Here is a 6,888-nt window from a genome sequence, read left to right as displayed (position 1 = left end):
GATTTTGGACACTAGCCCTTTATCTGATATGTTGTTTGCAAATATCTTCTCCCATTCTGTCAGTTGTCTTTTGGTTTTGTTATCTGTTTCCTTTGTTGTGAAAAAGCTTTTGATCTTGATGAAATCCCAATAGTTCATTTTTGCCCTTGCTTCCCTTGCCTTTGGCAATATTCCTAGGAAGATGTTGTTGCAGCTGAGCTCGAAGAGGTTGTTGCCTGTGTTCTCCTCAAGGATTTTGATGGATTCCTTTCTCACATTGAGGTCCTTCCTCCATTTTGAGTCTATTTTCATGTGTGGTCGAAGGAAATCATCCAGTTTCATTTTTCTGCATGGGGCTGTCCAATTTTCCCAACACCATTTGTTGAAGAGGCTGTCTTTTTTCCATTGGATGTTCTTTCCTGCTTTGTCGAAGATTAGTTGACCCTAGAGTTGAGGGTCTATTTCTGGGCTCTCTATTCTGTTCTGTGTGTCTATGTGTCTGTGTGTCTGTTGATCTATGATCTATGATCTATTGATCTATGTGTCAGTTTTTGTGCCAGTACCATGCTGTCTTGATACAGCTTTGTAATAGAGCTTGAAGTCCGGAATTGTGATGCCACCAACTTTGGCTTTCTTTTTCAATATTCCTTTGGCTATTCGAGGTCTTTTCTGGTTCCATATAAATTTTAGGGTTATTTGTTCCATTTCTTTGAAAAAGATGTATGGTATTTTGATAGGAATTGCATTAAATGTGTAGATTGCTTTAGGTAGCATAGACATTTTCACAATATTTATTCTTCCAATCCAGGAGCATGGAACATTTTTCCATTTCTTTGTGTCTTCCTCAATTTCTTTTATGAGTACTTTATAGTTTTCTGATACAGATTCTTAGCCTCTTTGGTTAGGTTTATTCCTAGGTATCTTATAGTTTTGGGTGTAATTGTAAATGGGATTGACTCTTTAATTTCTCTTTCTTGTCTTGTTGTTGGTGCAGAGAAATGCAACTGATTTCTGTGCATTGATTTTATATCCTGACACTTTACTGAATTCCTGTATAAGTGATAGCAGTTTTGGAGTGGAGTCTTTTGGGTTTTCCACATATAGTATCATATCATCTGCAAAGAGTGATAGTTTGACTTCTTCTTTGCCGATTTGGATGCCTTTAATTTCTTTTGTTGTCTGATTGCTGAGGCTAGGACTTCTAGTACTATGTTGAATAGCAGTGGTGATAATGGACATCCCTGCCGTGTTCCTGACCTTAGCAGAAAAGCTTTCAGTTTTTCTCCATTGAGAATGATATTTGCGGTGGATTTTTTCATAGATGGCTTTGATAATATTGAGGTATGTGCCCTCTACCCCTACACTTTGAAGAGTTTTGATCAGGAAGGGATGCTGTACTTTGTCAAATGTTTTTTCAGTGTCTATTGAGAGTATCATATGGTTCTTGTTCTTTCTTTTATCAATGTGTTGTATCAAATTGATTGATTTGGGGATGTTGAACCAACCTTGCTGCCTGGGAATAAATCCCACTTGGTCATGGTGAATAATCCTTTTAATGTACTGTTGAATCCTACTGGCTAGTATTTTGGTGAGAATTTTCGCATCTGTGTTCATCAAGGATATTGGTCTGTAGTTCTCTTTTTTGATGGGATCCTTGTCTGGTTTTGGGATCAAGGTGATGCTGGCCTCATAAAATGAGTTTGGAAGTTTTCCTTCCATTTTATTTTTTGGAACAGTTTCAGGAGAATAGGAATTAGTTCTTCTTTAAATGTTTGGTAGAATTCCCCTGGGAAGCCATCTGACCCTGGGCTTCTGTTTGTTTGGAAATTTTTGATGACTGTTTCAATCTCCTTACTGGTTATGGGTCTGTTCACGTTTTCTATTTCTTCCTGGTTCAGTTGTGGTAGTTTATATGTCTCTAGGAATGTATCCATTTCTTCCAAATTGTCAAATTTGTTGGTGTAGAGTTGCTCATAGTATGTTCTTATAATTGTCTGTATTTCTTTGGTTAGTTGTGATCTCCCTCATTTCATTTATTATTTTACTTATTTGGGTAAATAAATAAAATTAGTTGTGATCTCCCTCATTTCATTTATTATTTTATTTATTTGGGTACTTTCTCTTTTCTTTCTTTTTTTTTTTAAATTTTTTATTTTTTATAAACATATATTTTTATCCCCAGGGGTACAGGTCTGTGAATCACCAGGTTTACACACTTCACAGCACTCACCAAAGCACATACCCTCCCCAATGTCCATAATCCCACCGCCTTCTCCCAAACCCCCTCCCCCCAGCAACCCTCAGTTTGTTTTGTGAGATTAAGAGTCACTTACGGTTTGTCTCCCTCCTAATCCCATCTTGTTTCATTTATTCTTCTCCTACCCCTTAACCCCCATGTTGCATCTCCACTCCCTCATATCAGGGAGATCATATGATAGCTGTCTTTCTCTGCTTGACTTATTTCGCTAAGCATGATACGCTCTAGTTCCATCCATGTTGTCACAAATGGCAAGATTTCATTTCTTTTGATGGCTGCATAGTATTCCATTGTGTATATATACCACATCTTCTTGATCCATTCATCTGTTGATGGACATCTAGGTTCTTTCCATAGTTTGGCTATTGTGGACATTGCTGCTATAAACATTCGGGTGCACGTGCCCCTTTGGATCACTACGTTTGTATCTTTAGGGTAAATGCCCAATATTTTCTTTTCTTTTTGATAAGTCTGGCCAAGGGTTTATCAATCTTATTAATTCTTTCAAAGAACCAGCTCCTAGTTTTGTTGATTTGTTCTATTTTTTGTTTGTTTGTTTGTTTCTGTTTCATTGATTTCTGCTCTGATCTTTATGACTTCTCTTATCCTGCTGGGTTTAGGGTTTCTTTCTTGTTCTTTCTCCAGCTCCTTTAGGTTTAGGGTTAGGTTGAGTACTTAAGACCTTTCTTGTTTCTTGAGAAAGGCTTGTACCGCTATATAGTTTCCTCTCAGGACTGCCTTTGCTGTGTCCCACAGAGTTTGAACCGTTGTGTTTTCATTATCATTTGTTTCCATGAATTTTTTCAATTCTTCTTTAATTTCCTGGTTGACCCATTCATTCTTTAGAAGGATGCTGTTTAGTCTCCATGTATTTGGGTTCTTTCCAAGTTTCCTCTTGTGATTGAGTTATAGCTTCAGAGCATTGTGGTCTGAAAATATGGAGGGAATGATCCCAATCTTTTGATACCGGTTGAGACCTGATTTAGGACCCAGGATGTGATCTATTCTGGAAAATGTTCCATGTGCACTAGAGAAAAATGTGTATTCTGTTGCTTTGGGATGAAATGTTCTGAATGTATCTGTGGTGTCCATCTGGTCCAGTGTGTCATTTAAGGCCTTTATTTCCTTGTTGATCTTTTGCTTGGATGATCTGTCCATTTCAGTGAGGGGAGTGTTAAAGTCCCCTACTATTATTGTATTATTGTTGATGTATTTCTTTGATTTTTTTTTATTAATTGTTTTATATAGTTGGCTGCTCCCTCGTTAGGGCCATAGATATTTAAAATTGTTAGATCTTCTTGTTGGACAGATCCTGTGAGTATGATAAAGTGTCCTTCCTCATCTCTTATTATAGTCTTTGGCTTAAAATCTATTTGATCTGATATAAGGATTGCCACCCCTGCTTTCTTCTGATGTCCATTAGCATGGCAAATTGTTTCCCACCTCCTCACTTTAAATCTGGAGATGTCTTCAGGTCTGAAATGAGTTTCTTGTAGGCAACATATAGATGGGTTTTTGTTTTTTTATCCATTCTGATACCCTATGTCTTTTGATTGGGGCATTTAGCCCATTAACATTCAGGGTAACTATTGTGAGATACGAATTTAGTACCATTGTATTGCCTGTAAGGTGACTGTTACTGTATATTGTCTCTGTTCCTTTCTGATCTACTACTTTTAGCCTCTCTCTTTGCTTAGAGAACCCCTTTCAATATTTCCTGTAGAGCTGGTTTGGTGTTTGCAAATTCTTTCAGTTTTTGTTTGTCCTGGAAGCTTTTTATCTCTCCTTCTATTTTCAATGATAGCCTAGCTGGATATAGTATTCTTGGCTGCATGTTTTTCTCATTTAGTGCTCTGAATATATCATGCCAGCTCTTTCTGGCCTGCCAGGTCTCTGTGGATAAGTCTGCTGCCAATCTAATATTTTTACCATTGTATGTTACAGACTTCTTTTCCTGGGCTGCTTTCAGGATTTTCTCTTTGTCACTAAGACTTGTAAATTTTACCACTAGGTGCCTGGGTGTGGAGCTATTCTTGTTGATTTTGAGGGGGGTTCTCTGCACCTTCTGGGTTTTGATGCTTGTTCCCTTTGCCATATTAGGGAAATTCTCTCCAATAATTCTCTCCAATAGACCTTCTGCTCCCCTCTCTCTTTCTTCTTCTTCTGGAATCCCAATTATTCTAATGTTGTTTCATCTCATGGTGTCACTTATCTCTCGAATTCTCCCCTCGTGGTCCAATAGCTGTTTGTCCCGCTTTTGCTCAGCTTCTTTATTCTCTGTCATTTGGTCTTCTGTATTGCAAATTCTTTCTTCTGCCTCAGTTATCCTAGCAGTGAGCACCTCCATTTTTTTTTGTTGTTATAGCACAACTTATATATTTCAAATGGACAAAAAATTAGTATCGTTTACAGTATCTTAAGATAAATTGCCTTTGAATGGGAGCTTCCTTTCCAGTACTTTGAGGTCTACAAGACGTATCTAGAAAATGTACTACTGTGGAAAATGACTGCTTAAATCGAATGGGGGAGGGGGGCGGGCCTGTGGTTTCTCTTTTTGATTAATTGCTGTAACACTGTCCTTCAGCGGCTGAGGGAGTTTCATGTTTTCTTTAGACATCATTAGGCGCCGGAGCTCTTGCAGGACAACTTTGTTGCTATATGAATTCTGCCATTTTGCTAGCACTGATATGATATGGCTCTTGGGTCCACCACTCCATTAGAACTATTAACTCCATTCATATTCATTTTTGTTACAAATCTTACAAAGGGGGGTGCTTCTGGCTATTTAGGTCCACATTCTATTTTAAGGCTGTATATTCGGTTTTCATAAATTGTTCTTGGAGGCCCAATTATCATCCCTGTCCATCTTGTAAGTGTCATGTCTTCGTCATCTTCTAGACCCCAGCTAACTGTGCCATCTCCTACTCCTTTCTGGCCTTCTTCCAGTTCTTCCAACAGTCGAAAATTGCGAGGGACCTTTACTCCCAAGCCCGTGGTGGCTGCCATCTTGCGTCGCTGTCACTCGAAGGCCGGCCCCTTCTTCCTAGCACCTCCATTTTTTATTGCACCTCATTAATAGCTTTTTTTATTTCAACTTGGTTAGATTTTAGTTCTTTTATTTCTCCAGAAAGGGCTTTTATATCTCCCAAGAGGGTTTCTCTAATATCTTCCATGCCTTTTTCGAGCCCGGCTAGAACCTTGAGAATCATCATTCTGAACTCTATAGCTGACATATTACCAATGTCTGTATTGATTAGGTCCCTAGCCTTCAGTACTGCCTCTTGTTCTTCTTTTTTTTTTTTGTGGTGAATTTTTCTGCCTTGTCATTTTGTCCAGATAAGAGTATATGAAGGAGCAAGTAAAATACTAAGAGGTTGGCAAAGACCCCAGGAAAATACGCTTTAACCAAATCAGAAGAGACACCAAATCGTGGGGGGGAGAAAGGGGACAAAAAGAGGTTCAGAAAAAAAAAAAGAAACAATTAAAAAAAGAAAACGAATAAAGAAAAAATATAAGAAAGAAAAAAAATATATATGGTAGATAAACTAGTTTAAAAACATTAGAAAAGAAAAGGGTAAAAGTTTAAAAAAAATTAGCAGCAGAAGAAAAAAGAATTGAAAAAAAAATTAAATTAACTGCAAGACTAATGAATCATGGGGAGAAAGCCATGAGTTCAGTGCTTTGTTTTCTCCTCCTCTGGAATTCCGCTGCTCTCCTTGGTATTGAACCTGCACTCCTTGGTAGGTGAACTTGGTCCTGGCTGGATTTTTTGTTGCTCTTCTGGGGGAGGGGCCTGTTGTAGTGATTCACAAGTGTCTTTGCCCCAGGCGGAATTGCACCGTCCTTACCAGGGGTCGGGCTGAGTAATCCGCTCGGCATCGCTTTCCGGAGCTTTTGTTCCCTGAACACTTTCCGTAGAGTTCCGGAGGACGGAAATGAAAATGGCGGCCTCCCAGTCTCTGGCCCATAGGAGCAGAGAGCTCAGGGCCCCACTCCTCAGTGCGCCTTCAGAGAATAGTGCCCAATTACTCCCGTCTCCCTGGCCTCTGGCCACGCTCCAGGGTCACCGAGCCTGCGGCCCGTTCAAGGTAACCCCGAGCTGAGAGCTCACTCCTCGGCTCTGTCTCTGTAGCCGGCTTCCTTGTTCTAATACCTACAAGCTCTGCGACACTCAGACACCCCCGATCCTTCTGTGACCCTGCGGGACCTGGGGCCATGCTGACCCAGCGTGGGCTTCACCCCGGTTTAGCCTCTGGAGCGATGTCCCTCAGTGGAACAGACTTTTAAAAGTCCCGATTTTGTGCTCCATTGCTCTGCCACTTGCCGGGAGCCGCCCCCCCCCACCCCCGCAGTCTATCTTCCCGTTGTTTTGGATTCACTTTTCCTCCAGTCCTACCTTTCAGAAGGTGGTTGATTTTCTGTTTCTAGTGTTGCTGTTCTTCTCTTTGATCTCCCATTGGATTTGTGGGTGTTTGCAATCTTTAGATAAGCTATCTAGGCTGATCTCCTGCTACCTGAAGTAGTCTCAGCCTGCTACTTCTCCGCCATCTTGATTCCTCCCCCACGTAGTCCACAAATTTTATAAAGGTGTACATACACTTTAATTTATTACAAAATATTTGAAAATTCTTTTGAGTGTTCTGTTTTTGATC

The 6,888-nt window shown here is 39.9% G+C and overlaps 1 pseudogene; it reads right to left on the bottom strand.

The window, feature by feature from the left end:
- Positions 1 to 4,595: 4,595 nt before the first annotated feature.
- On the bottom strand, positions 4,596 to 5,265 carry LOC116576226 (annotated as a pseudogene).
- Positions 5,266 to 6,888: the final 1,623 nt, after the last annotated feature.

The sequence above is a fragment of the Mustela erminea genome, chromosome 1, assembly GCF_009829155.1.
Source record: "Mustela erminea isolate mMusErm1 chromosome 1, mMusErm1.Pri, whole genome shotgun sequence".
Taxonomy (NCBI): Eukaryota; Metazoa; Chordata; class Mammalia; order Carnivora; family Mustelidae; genus Mustela; species Mustela erminea.
The sequence above is the reverse complement of the archived record's forward strand: the minus strand, read 5'-3'. Positions and strand labels throughout refer to the sequence as shown.